The sequence below is a fragment of the Mauremys reevesii genome, linkage group 10, assembly GCF_016161935.1.
Source record: "Mauremys reevesii isolate NIE-2019 linkage group 10, ASM1616193v1, whole genome shotgun sequence".
Lineage (NCBI taxonomy): Eukaryota > Metazoa > Chordata > Testudines > Geoemydidae > Mauremys > Mauremys reevesii.
In genome coordinates this window covers 26,836,232-26,854,711 of record NC_052632.1, presented here as the reverse complement: position 1 = coordinate 26,854,711, position 18,480 = coordinate 26,836,232, and the positions used below count along the sequence as shown (strand labels likewise).

General features: G+C 45.9%; 1 protein-coding gene and 1 long non-coding RNA gene across 3 annotated transcripts in view; one reads left to right on the top strand and one right to left on the bottom strand.

Moving 5' to 3' along the window:
- The window catches only part of FAM81A (family with sequence similarity 81 member A), a 67,102-nt gene that overhangs the window by 18,095 nt on the left and 30,527 nt on the right, over positions 1–18,480 (bottom strand). The window contains exons 3-5 of one of the 2 annotated variants that reach the window (XM_039491602.1): positions 13,294–13,613; positions 11,568–11,678; positions 5,287–5,350 (exon numbers count right to left, since the gene is read on the bottom strand). The gene's annotated coding sequence lies outside the window, so the exon portion shown is untranslated. The remainder of the gene's footprint in view (positions 1–5,286; positions 5,351–11,567; positions 11,679–13,293; positions 13,614–18,480) is intronic. The other variant, XM_039491601.1, reaches the window with a different exon arrangement.
- LOC120373326 lies at positions 15,262–18,099 on the top strand. The gene is made up of 3 exons (XR_005585490.1): positions 15,262–15,358; positions 16,700–16,882; positions 17,988–18,099. It is a non-coding gene; the product is annotated as an uncharacterized LOC120373326 (long non-coding RNA).

Sequence of the window (18,480 nt, the reverse complement as noted above, 5' to 3'; positions counted from 1 at the left end):
TGTGGACATAAAAGCTTGTTGGAAATTTTCTAATGGAACATTTTTCTGTCAGAAAATGCTGATGCGTTGAAAACTACATATTTCATGGAAATATGTTGATTTTGATGGAATTCTCTTTCAGAAGAATGGAACAGAGTATCCTGATAAGGCTGAAGTGTTCCAATTTGATCTTTTCAGAATGGAATGTTTTGTTTCCAAACAACTTTTCAGGGTTTAAAAAAAATTATGTAATATAATACAATTTTTTTAAGAAGCTGAAATCAGAATGAAACATTTGTATTTTATTTATTTTTTTTTATTTCATGTCATGGGAAATTTCAAATTTTTTGGTTTTGTTGTGTCTCAGAACAGAAAAAAAATCTAAATTATGGAATATTCCATGAAACAGAAAATCTGGTTCCCACCCAGATCTAGCAGATACCTCCCTACTGTGAACTGGACTGAGACTCACCAAAGTATTTCATACAGGTCACCACAAAGCCACAAGATGATAACTTTCAGCCATTATTGACCTAGTGAGCACAGTGGCAATTATCTATACTACTCCTATTTCCCATTCTAAGTATTGGTAAATGTGGTGTTATCTCAAATATTACTATATGGTACCCATGGGTAAATATAAATTGTGTAACAGTGACCACACAGTGATGTGAAGTTGAATGGTGTTGCAACTCATTACCAATCCTCCTGGCACTGAGGCTGCATGTTTTTTATATTTTTCAAGTATTTACCAGTATGAGAGAAGAATTTGCAACACAAGGATTGTTTGGTAGTTTGCCTCAAAAATGTTCAGATCATAATTAATATTAATGGCGCTATTTTAAAATTTTGTTTTAAATTAGTTTAGTGGAAAATATTCACAAATACATTTCAATTAGAGTGACTTCAGCACATGTAGTCACAACTGGGGTAGCTTTGATCTAGCTAGATCAAATAACAATATCATTGAAGCCAAGAAAGCAGCATATGGACTAGACACTCAAGTACATAACCCAGGGTCTGTGCTGCTGCCCCAGCTGCGCAGCTTCACACCTAGCTCAAGTAGTCATTTGTCTAATTTTAGAAATTAACTAAATTGCTCAGGTGATGTACACACCACATTTTGTCAGGACGGTCAGCAGGATCTACTTACACCGGATTCCATGCAGACCACTTCCATTTGAGGTAAACTACACTATACTCAAACTATGCCCTTGCTAGATAAAAAGGGGCTATATTAACTGGTTTAGATTTTTTACAAATATATCATTGGGACTATGGGGAGATTTTCAAAAAACACAAAGGGCAATTAGGCATCCAAATCCCACCAACAATGAATGGCACCTAATTCCCATTTATGCCTTTGAAAATTTTCCCCTTTAGTATTGCTCTCTATTATGAATAGTCCCATTAACTACAACAGTACATGTCTGCAGGGTTGGGCCTGTGGCCTAGCTCCAAGCTATGACAATTTACACCAGCAGAAGATCTGCCCCCATGATTCTAAGGTCTTGTCTGTATGACTATTTAGTTCACGGCAAGCCAGGGTGTAAATCTACCTCGATCTAGCCTGCCATGGAATAAGAGTCCGTGTGGACCCTGCTGTCACGCATTAAAATTCCATAATGTGCTTTGATCTACTCCAGGGATCGGCAACCTTTGGCATGCAGCTCACCAGGGTAAGTACCCTGGCGGGCCAGGCCAGTTTGTTTACCTGCCACGTCCACAGGTTCAACCAATCACGGCTCCCATTGGTCGTGGTTCGCCACTCCAATCCAATGGGGGCGGTGGGAAGCAGCGGCCAGCATATCCCTCGGCCTGCGCCACTTCCCGCAGCTCCCATTGGCCTGGGACGGCAAACTGCAGCTAGAGGGAGCCGCGATTGGCCGAACCTGCAGACATGGCAACCGGCCCAGCCCACCAGGGTGCTTAACCTGGCGAGCCATGTGCCAAAGGTTGCCGATCCCTGATCTACTCCCATTTTGAAGCAACATAATTTAAGTCACTTCAGAACTTCCAGTGCGCAGCAGCAGGGTCCACACAGACATTTTAGTGCACAGCAGGCTAGTGTGGGGTAGATTTACACTCCAGCTTGCCAGGTGTTAAGTGTTCATATGGACAGTCCCTATACATTGACATCTGTGGTCATCTAAACAAACCCAATACTCACAGGCACCTGCAACTTTCTAAATCGCTATACCTTTCTGATCCAACTCTAACTTGATATACAAAAATTATACAGAAATAATTCTAAACTGTGATTAAAAAAAGCAGTAAAAGCAAGAAAATTCAGTGAAAGCTGACACTCCCCTCTCAATTATGGTAAACTTTTGCATGGATCAATTAATAGTGAGTGTCTGGTTGTTAGCATCTACAGTTGTACCCCAGAATTACCAATCCCCAGAAAATTTTAAAATATCCCAAGTTAAGAGACATATTTCCAGCTGAAATATTCATTAAATTAGTAATTTAAAACCAAAAATCCTTACAAGAAACATTTATAGTTAGCCAAACGAACCCCACCCACTTCATAGCTAGTCTGTGATACTCTTGCTCCGACATAGTACCTCTAATAGAGTAGACGTATTCATGGTGTAATGTACTATTCAACATAGGTAAGTGTAGCACAATGTGGCCATTAGTATTACATTTAAGTAACCCAGCCATTTGAAAGCTTGTTTTGAGAGACAACTAGATTCTACAACACTGTACTCTGTGGCACAGACCTAACTGTGCTTCCAATATAATAGGCTTTCCAATTTAATAATTGAAATGTTAACCCTAGTGTACTGGGTCAGGAGCCAGCCATGTTTTAACCAGGTCCCCTAACTCAGTCGTAGTTGGGTAGAGCAGCCTTAAGAAAGAGAGGAAACCCCACACAAAAATAAACAAATTCTGTTGGCTAAAGCATCTCCAGCATCAGGAACTGGGAAATCACCAACTAAGGTCAACACTGCTAACCTATGGCACTGAAGGGAAACAACAGAATATTCCTAGTAATAGGAAATGTTTTAGCATCCATGGTTAATACAAAAATAAAACACAATCAGGATGATACATAATGTTAAGGATGTGTTTACTGAAGAATGGAACAAAAATGTTTGAGAGACAGTACATTATATGGGATAATATGTTATGCAGGTTCAAATATTGGCAGTAATACATCTAACTAACTTGTGCCTGTAGAAACAGAAGTCACTGAAAATCTGGTTAAAATTTAGTCTTTTAACCATTTGTTTAATATTTCAAATAGTCATAATATATATGGCAATAACCACAGATTCTGATATCACTTGCACCCATGTAACTCTATTAACTTCAGTGCAACAACTCTGGATTTATACCAGTGTAAATGAGATCAGAATTTGGCTCAGCAAGTTATTTGCCAAAAGGAGTGGTAGTCGTAACCAAATCCATCTACTCTATGCCATCTAAAAACAAATGTTTTTGACATTGTAGTGGGGTATACAAACCTCACACGGGGCTGGAAAGGGTTAAAGGGCAGTACTGGACCCAGCTAGCCCCACCCCTCCAACCCTGCAGAGCATGCTCCATCTGGAGACAGGGGTGAAAAGGGAGCAACCAAGCTCCGAAGGGGGAGGTTGGGGAGGAGTGCAGACCAATCCTGAAGGCGGGCTGGAGAAGCCTCCCTGGAGGAACAGGACTGTATGCAGAGTCCATCTGGGCTGGCAATTGGGTTTCATTCTCATTTTTCTTTTCTCCTTATCTGGGACCAGAAGCTGAGGGAGTGAAGCAGTGGTAGGAAGTGACCCAGGGAAAATAGCTCAGAGAGCCCCTCCCTGTAGGCAAATTCTGCTGACCCTCCTCGGGCCCTGGGTCAGAGCCCAGTGGAGTGGGTGGGTCCAGGCTACCCTACCACTGCCCAATGAATGAGTGGACACTAACCACTAGGCCCTTCAGCCCACCGAGGAGCCTATTACAGACGTAGCAATGATCGCTCCTTTTTCTGATCCTGATCCTGAATTCCATGTGAACTCGGAATTGCTACAGAAAACTAAGAGATCTGATCTATGAAAACAGTTTTGCAATTGCTGATGAAACTTGGTGCAATATGGTGAACAGATGGAAGGAGAAAACAGGTTATTTTCATACAAGTGTTAACTTTTGAAGTTCAAAAAACCTGTGAGGGATATCCTGAAAAAGTATCAAAATACACCTCATGTTCATGCATTAGAACATGTTTCAAGGCACTGCTTAGAAAACAGAGAGCATTTTTGTAGCAGTATGTGTGTTCCACTTACAGCATAGCATTCCATGAATAAGATTTTTTTTTTTAGAGACAGCCCCATTTTAATGAGAAACACTGTAGTAAGTGGCCAGGACACTGACTGGGACTGAGGAGACCTGACTTCAATTCCCTGCTCTGCTTCTGCTTTGCTGGGTGCCCCTGGGCAAGTCTCCACTGTGCCTCAGTTTCTCCATCTGTAAAATGGGAGTAATGATTCTGCCCTTCTTTGTAAAGTGCTTGGAGATCTACGATGAAAAGCATTATATTAGAGATAGGTATTATTATTATTTACACATTCTGACACTGTACAGATACCAAGGGCCGAATCCTACAAACTGTTCCTCACAAAAGTCATCTCCATTAAGACTATGTTTATACTACTGCAGTAAGTCAATCTACGCTACACAAATCCAGCTACGTGAATAATGTAGCTGGAGTTGACGTACCTTAGGCTGAGTTACCGCAGGGTCTACACCGCGGGGGGTCGACGGGAGAAAATCTCCCATTTATTTACCTTACTATTTTCAGTGGGGGTAGAGTATAGGGGTTGAGTGGAGAGTGATCTGCTGTCGATTTGGTGGGTCTTTACTAGACCCTCTAAATTGACCACCGGTGGATCAATCACAGAGTGTCGATCCGTGCGGTAGTGTAAACCTGCACTAAGTGTCATTAAGACAAGGATTATTCATCTGAGGGCTATCCTCACAACAGTCTGTGAGGTAGGTTTGGTTAGCACTATTATCACAATTTTACAATTGGGGAAATTTAGCCAGTGACATTAAATGACTTGCCCAAAGAGGTCATACAGTGAATCAGTGGCAGAGCCTGGATCTGTGCTCATTCCTCTAGTCAAACTGCATGTCAATGGCCCTGACACAGCAAACCATTTAAGCACAGCTTAATTTTAAATATGTGACTAGTCTCATTGACTTCAATGGCCCTATCCCTAATTTATATCACTAGGGACCTGGATATTGTTCCAAAAACTCAAGACAAAATATTAAACTATTTTAAAACATATAATTGACAGTATCTCTTAAAAGTGATTTGTTTTTTACCTCAGCTCACAATGGCTTCATCCTGTCAAACTTGTGCATCTGTAACTCCCACTGAAGTCAATGTCTGAGTGCAGAAAGACTGCAGGATTAGTCACAGATGTACATTCAAATACAAATTGCCCTAAAAGCCACCAAAGGCACTGATTCGTCTGAAACAATATTTCCAAACATGAAATATCCAATTATTTGTCATTTCTAATTTAAACACATCACTCCCTAGACCAGTGGTGGTGCTAGGCCCCCCCTACACACACACACACACAACACATACTAATAATTAATAGGGGGCCCCCTTGAACTGCTCAGAGTCCTAACCAATTGCATATTCTGCTTATACCTAGCGCTGGCTCTGCAGTACACACTCAGATCTCTCTCAAAACAGTGAGCAGAGCAGTCATGGCAGGCATTTTGGGATACTGGTGGAAGCCAGTTATGTTGACAAAACAAACAGCAGTGTCTATAGTGGTTTGAGCATTGGCCTGCTAAACCCAGGGTTGTGAGTTCAATCCTTGAGGGGGCCATTTAGGGATTTGGGGATTGGTCCTGCTTTGAGCAGGGGGTTGGACTAGATGATCTCCTGAGGTCCCTTCCTCAGGAGATAATAATCTATGATTCTACGATGCTGAGACCTCACACACCTCCAATGACATTCTGAGGCAGTTATCTCATCCTGAATGATACTGGGGGCATGTCTGCGTTGGCCCACAGTTCGGACTAAGTGTCTGAATGGCAGTGCGCACCAGAATACTGCGCTGTAACTCCCCTGTGTGGATGCTGCAGGTGTGAACTTAAAAGGTCCCCAGAGGGAATATACCTATTAGATCTGGTACGTAACTGTTATTGTTTACAGAGAACTCATGACCTGTACATTCTTACCTGCAGCACCCACAAGGGGGAGTTACAGCACAGCACAGCACTTTGGTGCCCACAGCTACGCACGCCTCCTTAGTCTGAACTGTGGGGCAATGTAGACATGCCCTTAGGGTTCTCACCAGCTTCGTCGCTGCCAGGCTTGCAATGGTTTTAATCTGTTGTCAGCTTTAAGCTCCATGATATGATTTGTTTACTAGCTCTTCACTGTGGCCAAGTTCTACAAGCCTTCCCCAGGCCAGAGCCCATGACTGGGGAGTATATCTACACTGCAGTTAAACACCCACAGCCCGCAGGGTCATGAGGCTCGGGCTACAGGGCTCTGAAATTGCTGTGTGGACATTTACAGGACCCCACAAGAGGGGGAGGGTCCCAGAGCCCAGGTTCCAGCCTGAGCCTGAACGTCTAGACCACAATTTTAGAATCCCGCTACCTGAACCCGAGCCAGCTGACACAGGCCAGCCATGGGTGTTTAATTCCAGCATAGACAAACCTTGGGATGTTGGTCTACTATATACCGAATATGCACTGGGTAAGGACCTCAGGATTGGGCTCTGTGTGTCTAAGGCCTGGTCTACACTAGGACTTTAAGTCGAATTTAGCAGCGTTAATTCGAATTAACCGTGCACCCGTCCACACCAGGAAGCCATTTAATTCGACCTAGAGGGCTCTTTAGTTCGAATTCGGTACTCCACCCCGACGAGGGGAGTAGCGCTAAATTCGACATGGCTATGTCGAATTAGGCTAGGTGTGGATGCAAATCGAACTTACTAGCTCCGGGAGCTATCCCACACTGCACCACTCTGTTGACGCTCTGGACAGCGGTCCAAGCTTGGATTCTATGACCAGCCACACAGGAAACGACCCGGGAAAATTTGAATTCCTTTTCCTGTCTGGGCACTTTGAATCTGATGTCCTGGTTGGACATCGGGGCAAGCTCAGCAGCACCTGCAACGATGCAGAGCTCTCCAGCAGAGGAGTCCATGCAATCCCAGAGTAGAAAGAGGTCCCCAGAATGGACAGACCTGGAAGTCCTGGATCTGATCGCTGTGTGGGGCGATGAGTCTGTGCTTTCAGAGCTGCGCTCCAACAAACGGACTGCAAAGACCTACGAGAAGGTCTCCAAAGCCATGGCACTCAGAGGATACAGCCGGGATACAACGCAGTGCCGCGTCAAAATCAAGGACCTGAGACAAGGCTACCAAAAAGTCAGAGCGGCAAACGGACGCTCCGGAGCCCAGCCCCAGACATGCCGCTTCTACGAGGCACTGCATGCCATTCTAGGTGGGTCTGCCACCACTGCCCCACCAGTGACAGTGGACTCTGAGGATGGGATAGTGTCGACGGGCAGTTCCTCGGCGATGTTCGCCGATGGGGAAGATGAGGAAGGGTTTCTGGAGGACGGCGCAGGCGACAGCGCTTACAATACCGCTTTCCCCGACAGCCAGGATCTCTTCATCACCCTGACAGAGATCCCCTACCAACCCTCCCCGGCCGTTAACACGGAATCAGAATCAGGGGAAGGATCAGTCGGTAAGTGTTATAAACATGGAAACATTTATTTATTAAACAACAGGAATATATAATATATAAAAACTAGCTAAAAAGTTGTCCTTAAAAAACTATATAAAAAGAAGGTCCACACATATAGGGATTGAACAGAAATCCTCTTGGGACAGTTCCACGAAGCTATCGTACAGGTACTCGAAAAGCCTCCGCAGGAGGTTCCTGGGGAGAGGTGCCTTATGTGGTGCTCCGTTGAAGCATACTCTTCTGCGCCAGGCCATCCTCAAGTACAAGGGAATCATTGCCTCCACCAGCATGGCTGCATACGGTCCTGGTCTGTGGAGGGAGTCTTGCAGCATCCTCTCTCTCTCTGCCCGAGTGACCTGCCTCAGGGTAATGTCGTTCGGCGACTGCTGCATCTAAGTAGGGCAATTAGTGTACTGTTACTATTGTGAATGCTTGACTTTTACTTTGCATAGCAAAGACCTTCGTTCAACAGGCACGTGTTGGAGGCCGCAGAGGAAAAGCATACAGTGATCTTTCCCGGGCCCAGCCGCGAGGGGCTGGAACAGGGTCGGACTTTATGCTTTCCAGATTGCCTTCTGCGGGAGGGCACAGCTACCCATTAACTGTTAAGCAGCCTACAGTGTAGGGCTTACCAGGCCTGGCTGATAAACGGATTCAGCTGTACCGCCCCGCTTGTCCGATCTCCGGTGCAAGACCGCAGCCACTGAAAGCGTCTTCCGAAATCTCGAACTTGTCCTGAGAGCTCGTGAGACTAGGTTCCCTGTATGGTCTTGTTCACAGAAACTGAGTAGACTGTGTTCACTGTTCGCAAACATGTATCATTTCAAGGAAATCACTTCCTTTTTCCCATCACACAGCTGCGGCTCTTTCCCGAACTGCCCCGGCATCCCCCTCACAGAGGCTGGCGCAGATTAGGCAGCGAAAGAAAAAGACTAGGGACGACATGTTCTCGGAACTGATGGCCTGCTCCACAGCCGAGGCGGCCGAGCAGAGACAGTGGAGGGAGACCCTATGTCAGCACCAGCGCTCACATATCGAACGGGAGGACAGGTGGCGGCAGGAAGACCAGCAGGCGACTCAAACGGTGCTTGGGCTAATGAGGGAGCAAACGGACACGCTCCGGCGCCTTGTAGATGTTCTGCAGGACCGCAGGCAGGAGGAGAGAGCCCCCCTGCACTGTATCTGCAACCGCAATCCCCCGCCACAAAGTCCTGTCCCCCCCTTACCCAAAATAACAAGAAGGAGGGGCGCTAGGGGCCGTGAAAACTGGCACAGTACCCCAGCAGAGTGCTCATGTACCACACAGCTCTGATGCCATAAACTTTGAGAAGTGCTTCCCTTCCTGCATCACCCAGTCCCAAATCCAAGTTTCATCCCCCCACTGTGTAGTTGAGTATTAAAAGTAGTTTGTTGTTATTCACTGTTTCCGTCCCGTTTTTCTTGTCAGAAGGCTTTGTCTGAAGGGGGGGGAGGGGTTTTTTAATTGCATAGGACAGCCTCCATTACCAGGGTACAGACTTGGGGGCAGGATCAACAGCAGGACACACACAGACCGCAGTCACTAGGCACCAGGGTCAGTCTGGGAGGTGTATGCTGCCCCGGGTCACTCTGTGAGGTGTATGCCGCCCCACGGTCCTAGCGCCTGCCAATCCACAAATGGCAAGGCAGGCTGGCCTTACCATGCCCTTCCACCCTAGCCACGAGCCTCTCCGATGCCCTGAGCCCCAGCAAGAGCCCTCATCCACGGACACATACTCACCCTTCCCACACACCCCTCACCCCTTCCTACGCCCAAACCCCCAGCCCAGAGCCTGCATCCAAACTCCGTCCCAAAGACGGCACCCCTCACCCCTTCCTTGAAACCCACCCCGCTTCCTGCACACCCACCCGCAACCGTCCTCCCCCCAGAGACCGCTGTAGGAGCAGGAGTCTGTCATTCCTCTAGTGTAGAAGCGGTCTGCACATCTGTGCACACCGTACCCACCACAGTCTGCGTCTATGTTTCAACCCTAGAACAGGAATTCATAATTAAAGAAAACTTTGTTACTAATCTGTGTTCCATTAACTTTATTTTAAAACGTGTGTTGGAAGGGGGGAAACCCGGGGAACGGGGTATGTAACCGCAGATCGAAGTCAACAGTCACTGAAACAGGCTCAGGTTCAGCTTCTCTGTAAATCAAGTGGCCATTCCTAGGTTACCCTGCTCTCCGAGGAACCTAGCTTTCAAAGCCTCCCGGATGCACAGCGCTTCCCGCTGGGATCTTCTAATGGCACGGGTGTCTGGCTGAGCGTAATCAGCAGCCAGGCGATTTGCCTCAACCTCCCATCCCGCCATAAAGATCTCCCCCTTGCTCTCACAGAGATTGTGGAGCACACAGCAAGCTGCAATAACAACGGGGATATTTATTTCGCTGAGGTCCGAGCGAGTGAGTAAGCTCCGCCATCTCCCCTTGAGACGTCCGAAAGCACACTCCACGACCATTCTGCACTTGCTCAGCCGGTAGTTGAAGAGTTCCTTCTCACTGTCCAAGGCGCCTGTGTAGGGCTTCATGAGCCAGGGCATTAGCGGGTAGGCTGGGTCCCCGAGGATGACTGTAGGCATCTGCACATCCCCAACCGTTATTTTGTGGTCCGGGAAGAAACTTCCTGCCTGGAGGCGTCTAAACAGACCAGAGTTCCTGAACACACGCGCGTCATGAACCTTGCCCGGCCACCCGACGTAGATGTTGGTAAAACGTCCCCTATGGTCCACCAGTGCTTGCAGCACCATAGAAAAGTAGCCCTTTCGGTTAATGTAGTGGCTGGCCTGGTGGGCTGGTCTCAGGATAGGGATGTGAGTCCCATCTATAGCCCCACCGCAGTTTGGGAATCCCATCGCGCCGAAGCCATCTCTGACGACCTGGACGTTTCCTAGAGTCACTACCTTTGAGAGCAGTTGCTCAACGATTGCGTGGGCTACTTGAATCACAGCAACCCCCACGGTAGATTTGCCCACGCCAAAGTGGTTCGCTACTGACCGGTAGCTGTCTGGCGTGGCAAGTTTCCAGAGGGCTATGGCCACTCGCTTCTGCACAGTCAGGGCTGCTCGCATCCGGGTGTCCTGGCGCTTCAGGGCAGGGGCAGCAAGTCACAGAGTTCAAGGAAAGTGCCCTTACACATCCTGAAGTTTCGCAGCCACTGTGATTCATCCCAGACCTGCAGCACTACGCGGTCCCACCAGTCTGTGCTTGTTTCCCGGGCCCAGAATCGCCGTTCCACACCATGAACTTGACCCATTGCCACCATGATCTCCACAGCGCGGCGTACCCTGCTTTGTGAGAGGTCTGCGCCACTCTCCTCACCGCGCTGCTGGAGCCTCCTCGCCTGATTTCTCAGCAGCTGACTGTGGAAGAGGTGGACGATAAGGTGCGAGGAGTTGACAACGGCCATAAGTGCAGCGATGAGCGCAGCGGGCTCCATGCTCGCAGTGCTGTGGCGTCCGCGCTGTAACCGACGAGAGAAGGGCGCGAACAGATTTCCCGCCCGCGCTTTAATGGAGGGAGGGCGTGATTGACGGTTCAATGACGACAGTTACCCAAAACCACCCTCGACACATTTTTCCCCCCAGCATGCATTGTGGGGAAATCCCAGAATTCAAATGGGCAGCGGGGACTGCGGGAACTGTGGGATAACGACGCTGGCCCCGTTAGTGTGGACTCACAAAGTCGAATTAGTGTTTTTAGTGTGGATACACAAATTCGACTTCATAAGGTCGATTCCACAAATTCGAATTAAGTTAATTCGAAATAGTCTTGTAGTGTAGACGTACCCTAACAGGCGAGCCTCAGTAAAGGCATTATCCAAAGCCCATTCAAGTCAATGGAAATATTCCCACTAACTTGATCAAGCCGTAAATTCACCCCTTTTTCAGGGACCAAGTCTCCAGCATCTTGTCCACCAGCATTTAAATTCCACGCAGCTCTCTGCAGTTCTGGAAGTGTATGTATGTCCTGTAAATAATAATAGCTACATGTCAGAACTAATAGTTATATTCCCTCTCTATGTATGTGTGTAATATCCATTAATGTTAATGGATGTGCATCAAAAGAAAAATATAACTTTCAGGATCAGATCCTGAGCTGGTGTAAATTGACATAGTTCCACTGAACCAATAGAGGTCCAGGCCCCAAATGTTTAACCTTTTAAGTCAGTAGTTATTTTAAATTAAGTTTACTGCTGTTTGATATGATACAGTAACTTAAAGCACAAGACAGTAAGTCAATATTATCAGATTTACGAGAGTATTATTTCATGAGTTCTTTTCTGAATATTCTAACATTTGTCTTATTGCAGCTACATGGACTCACAGCTGTAAGTTCCATACCTGATTGCAAAGATACTCACTCACTTGAGGCCTACCACAATTTCTGTCTCATGTGAACCTGGAATACCTCACTGTTATTCCTGTAAATCATTGATGTCAGGAATGCAAAACTTGAAACTAAAGATAAAGCTGCATGCAAGATTAAGGAAACAGACATACATAAATTCAGGTTTGATCCCATTTTGTTGTTGCATACCTCTCCTTCTGCCACACACACTGAAAGCACCCATTGCCCTGCACATTTGATTTCTGGGGGATGAGAAGAAGGATGTTCCAATGATTTAGGCACTAGCTTAGGACTTCAGCGGCTGGGCTCAATTCCCTGCTCTGTGATAATTTTCTTGTGTGACCTTGAACAAGTCACTTAGTTCTCTGTGCTTCAGATACCCATCTGTAAAATGGGGACAATAGCACTGCTCTACCTCACTGGGGTGTTGTGAGGATAAACAGATTACAGATTTTGAGGTGTTCAGATTCTATGACAATGACGGCTGTACAAATACCATGCACGGTTTTCCACTTGCCCCTTCTTTTAAGTCACAATGGTAGCAGTTCTGTTCTGTAACTTTCATAACATTGAAATCTACCTAAGGTACATACAATAGGATCTGAGCACCTCACAGTCTGCAATGGATTTATCTTCACAACACCTCTGTGAGGTAGGAAAGTGTCAGGGAACTCAGGCACAGAGAAGCTAAGTATAATCCACACAAGAAGTTGATGGCATATCAAGGACTCTAAGGGCTTCCCAAGTCCTAGGCTAATGCCCAGACCACTGGACCATCCTTCCTGTCTCAAAACAGTCCAGGAATACCTTTGGAGGTGACACAATGTTGTGACAATGGGTCCTTTGAGAGTGTGTGGCAGGGACAAACTCAGGAAGCACAATGTTGCACTGGAGCATTGCAACATACCAGGATGGTGTTTTGGAGTGAATAGAAATGTTATTGTCATGACTTAGTGTGAGGATGGGTCAAAAAACAAGAAGCCCATCACTTTGCTACATCAAACAAGCCCTTACACTACATAGCCACATTATGAAGTTTTACAGGTCCCCTAAAATGACTGCAGCACACCTCCACGAGGGATCGTCTGAGAATATGGGGATGATTGTGGAAATGCTATGAGGGGGGGAAATTGACATAACAGCACAACACAAACATCACCATATTGTCATGCGACAGAGAGGGGCAAAGTTCAGACAGACTCTTAGTCGTATTAAAGCTGCTGTATTCACTCACCAGTGTTGGATTAGGGCAGGACATGGCTGCCCATCCTTCCCTTGCATCCTAGCAACCTCTCTGCTGGATGTCTCTGCTCGGCTTTTTAATATGTTTTTACTTCTGGGATAGTTGTATGCAAAGATTCATAGAGCGCAGCTAGACAGCCTGGATGTCCATCCGTCCCTTCCTGCTGCTAGTGGAAGCCAGGTCCTCTCCCTCTCCGTGGGCCCTGCTGCCACTAGGCCTGGTAGATGGGAAGAAAACGGCTGCTGAGAGTTGTTGCCAAGACGCTGTCTCCATAGAAACCTGCAGCTCAATCAGAGGGAGCCAGGGTTCTCCTAATAAACAGAGAGAGAGAGGGAGAGACTTATTTATAGGAGGCAAATATTCACACGCCGTCCAGCAACCAGAACAAATCCCGTCTTATCACCGTTTCCTCACAATCTATTTCATAGCAGTGTCAACACGTTGCAGAACAGGGAGGGGAAAGACCCAGCAAATAAAAACCTTATTCCATATGTTACAGCATGAATGACTAACGGTGACAGATTCTAGACACAGTATTGGGCCAAGCATAAATGCAGTGGCTGTGGATAGCCTGCATTCTGTTCAATACAGGCTGCTGAAGCTCTGCTCTAATCAATCTCTTGCTTGAGAAAGGTGATCGATTTAATTGGAGTTACTCCGAATTCCTAATGGAGTAAACAAGATGAGAATGTGGACGATAGGGGATTTTTCCCCACAGCATATGGAAAATCCTGGTAGAATACAGGGCTGTCAAACTGTGCCAATTTGAATCAGTGAGAAGTTAAAAAAATTACTTACATTTTCTGTTGGTCTCAAAGCCAGCATATTATTTTGTGCCTGTAAAAGTAAGTGTAAGTGTGTGTGTGTGTGTGTGTGTGTGTGTGTGTGTGTGTGTGTGTGTGTGTGTGTGTGTGTGTGTGTGTTTTAGAGCCCATAAAGTATACATTGGCCTACATTTACATGCACAAATCAGATATATAAGCTATGGGAAAGAGTAGCCAGCAAAAATGGTGAACATTGGGTCTGCTTCTGCTCTCAAGCTGGTGTGATTCTGTTGACATCATTAGAGTTACAGTGGCGCAAACCAAAAGTAAGTAAAATCAGATCTGTTGCAGCAATCCCAAAAGTAGAGTCTAAACTGCGTTTGCTTTTGGCTGAAATAAATATCAAATCCCACTACTGCTGCCAACACAAATCATCACAATGCTAACCATCTGGTATGTCTGAAGGTTAAATAGCATCCTGACATGCACATACTTTTAAATAAAAGTGACTAAGGGTCTGAACCTAGGCCTGGTCTACACTAAGGGGGGGGGTCGAACTAAGGTACGTGACTTCAGCTACGCAAATAGCGTAGCTGAAGTCGAAGTACCTTAGTTCGGGCTACTCACCAGTCCAGACGCCGCGGGAACGAAGTCCGTGGCTCCAAGGTCGACTCCGCCACCGCCGTTCGCGGTGGTGGAGTTCCGGAGTTGACCGGAGCGCGTGGGGAGTTCGAACTATCGCGTCTTGATTAGACGCGATAGTTCGAACTCCGAGAAGTCAAACTCTCCGCGTCGACCCGCGCGGTAAGTATAGACCTACCCCTATAGGGCATTGATGACAGATTTGTCCTCGCCATACTCGATGGGCATGCCTAGTACGTATAACATGAGACACTTTCAGGAAGTCAGCCATTCCTAGGGAGGCCACTTTGACTGAACAATGGCTTCTATCCATCCATTATCTTCTAGCCAATCTCCAATTAAACTTGCCATTACCAGACGAAGACCACATAATGACAGATTTGTCCTCGCCATACCCAGCAGTCCAGGTCCACTGTATCTGTCAGGTTATGGTGAGAAGGGGTTAGTCCTCAGTGATCACTGGCACTTTTCACAGATTTAGGTGGAGTATAGCGTTCCTTATCACATCCATGACATGATGAATCATTGCCATAGACTTGGAGTCATCTGGAAAGACAGGAAGAAGCACATTGATGACTGGAGCGAAGTCTGGTACTGGCTGCTTGCTGGCATGGAAAGTTGCCCAGGAAAAGTCTTCATCTCCATTGAAGGTATACAGACTTCCTGCTTTCCTAACTTGTTCAAGCCACCTGCATTCTTCTTGCAGGGCTTCGGTAATCAATAGGCAGTCAGTTTTGATTTCAACATTTGCAGCAGGGATTCATTTCTTAAGATCACTGGAGAGACAATTGTGTAAGACTCAGAAAGTGATGTTAAAATCTTCTTCACTGATACTACAGTCTCATAGACAGGGGTGGGAATTCCATGGACATCTCCCTCCACTTAAGTACTGGGAGGCTGAAAAAGTGGTATCCTAGTTCTGTGGAAGGAGTCTGTTGCTGTGGTGGGGCTGGGATTGTGGTCTGTGATGTCTATGGCCACTGTAGTGAACAATACATCACAAAGCTTTAGAGAACAGACTACATTCTCATCCTCGAAGTGTTGGTATGCAGTTTGCTGGTAGAGATGTCCAACGCTCTGTCATAGGAGATGGCCAATCCAAGCTTAAAGAAGGTATCTGGTAGCTCACTTTTTCATGTCTGTGCATGAAGTGTCAAACCAACATAAATAGGCAAATGCATTTCCCATGCTTTGTTGTGGTACAAACTTTCTGTTCCTTCATGGTGACAGATATTGCTGTTGTATTGCAACAGTTGTGCCAAAGTAAAGGTAGTTGGATGAATGGAAACTTGCTCTGAGTGAGCTTTAATGTTTGGACCATCCAACATCATGGACATCAGTGCCAATAGTGACTTGGTAATAGATTTTTTTTGGCATCCTGGGTCAAATGAGCCATGAAATTCTGTTTTCATTTGAAACATGTCCCTTTGAATAATTGTTGCTGTTTGAGATAAGTCAGGAGTTCTCAAACTGGGAGGGTCAGGACCCCACAGGGGGTCGTGAGATTATTATGTGGGGGGTCACGAGGTGTCAGCTTCCACCTCAAACCCCACTTTGCCTCCAGCATTTATAATGGTGTTAAATATATAAAAAAGTGTTTTTAATTCATAAGGGGGGGTCACACTCAGAGGCTTGCTATGTGAAAGAGGTCACCAGCACAAAAGTCTGAGAATCACTGGGTGAAGAGCTTCTTCCTCACAGTTTTCCTCACATGGAGTACATGTACAATATCCTGGTTAAAGGCAAGGAGCACATCATGGGTGCTTGGAGATCTGGAGTATGTGAAATTATATGGGATTTTAGTTCAGTGCTGTGAATGTGCCCTGCCAGTGTCATCCCCAGCTGTTCTAGTCTAGCTGTATAGAGCCTTTTGAGGTCTGCTAGTTTAAAGAATGGAGCCATGTCTTTATTCAGTCTTGTCTCTTCAATGTATGCTATCAGTTTAGCAAAGGCAATCCCACATGGCGTCTTCTCTGTGTTGCTTTGCTCAGTTTTCTTCTCCCTGGTTTTGCTGTAGAGAGACACCAAACATCTTGCATGATACTTTGCCTCTTGGGCCTCTAAATCCCCTCCACTTAGTTTTGCAACCAAGTGCTGGTTTTGCAGATGAAGTGCACTCTTGTGGACTCGACTATCAATGCTGAGGGTAGAAGCTTCATGGAAGTCTTCTAATGGTAAGCTCATTTCACAAATAAAGCACACTTCTTTTTCTGGAGGCCCTTTGTGTTCATCACTTAAACGTGTGTATTTCCTCTGCAGTTCATCAAGGTGATCCACAGCTTACTCAGTTCTTTTTTTTTTAAATCCTCAGTCCTTTTAAGTTTGGTCCTGTTGTAACTTGATGTAGCAAGATTTGTGCTGTCCATTGTTCTTGTTCAAACTCTTTTCAATACCATCACCATAATTTAATATGCATATGTCTATGAATATGGGAAGTGCTTTCACTTTATGGAATGTCTGATATTTTCTGCTAGAGTTTGATAGCCAGATCCAACATGCTTTCTTTTCAATTCTGCTGGATTAACTAACTCTGCACCTGTGTCTTCCTGACAAAGACACACTTGAGTCAGTGGAGGAGTGGGATGTCTGTGTTGATGGACCCGGCTCTCGAAGCAGTTTGTGTCTTTTTGAGAGGGGCGAAGCACTAGTAGTAGCCAATGGTAATCTAATATTTTTTACTACAGTGTACAGCTATTACTCAATCACCAAGCAGCTTTCACACAACCAAAGTAGCATCTGAAAGAAAAAGAGAAATGTGATTAAATTCTTCCAAGAACACACTGGCAATCAAAATTAGTGCAAAATGTCTCCTTACAGCAATTTTAAGGTCACGCTGAAGCAAAACCAAGAATACATGCCTGGTGTGCAGGGGCAGCTCTAGGCATTTTGCCGCCCCAAGCACAGCAGGCAGGCTGCCTTCGGCGGCTTGTCTGCGGAGGGTCCGCCAAAGCCGCAGGACCAGTGGAGCCTCCGCAGGCATGCCGCCAAAGACAGCCTGCCTGCCGCCCTCACGGCGACCAGCAGAGAGCCCCCAGTGGCTTGCCACCCCAAGCACGCGCTTGGCATGCTGGTGCCTAGAGCCGCCCCTGCTTGTGTGTCCAACTGTAAAACAATGTAATTTGCCAATAATGACAATGATGTTAAAATGGCTGCCACAGCCAACATGGCATGAGCTGGTGATGTCTCCATATCTAAAAATCTTTATTAGGTCATGCCCTAAGACAAATTTCATGCTTTTACATAAAATGCACAATTCTGTCTTTTTTTTTCTCCTCGCAGATCTGATCGGTTAAATATATAGGTGCAAAATTCAACCTTTGGAGGACCCCGCATGCCCCAGAAGCCCCATGGTAGCCTTCCACAAGGGTCACAGGAGTAGCCATCCTCCCCAACACCCACCAGTTTGCTTTATTACTCAGGCTTGGTGCAGGGAGAAGCATATTTAAAACTAAATGTATATTCAAGGCATTTTTAGTTTAAAAGAATATTCTTCTTAATTTTTGTACTCTTCTAGAATCATGACTTACCATTAAAATTTATTTCCACATTGGTTTTCTTGTACTCTTTCTGACACACAATGCTCCCCTGATTCTTTGTAACAGAATTTAAACTTAACATGGTTATTGAATTCACTTCTTCTTTAGTGCACGACCAACATCTTCAAAGCACTTGGTGTTTGTCAATTAACTGCTGCTGCAGAGGGAGCACCAGAGGAGAAACTGTTTTTGTGAAAGACCAATTAAAATGTTGCATATTTTTATTGTGTATTTAG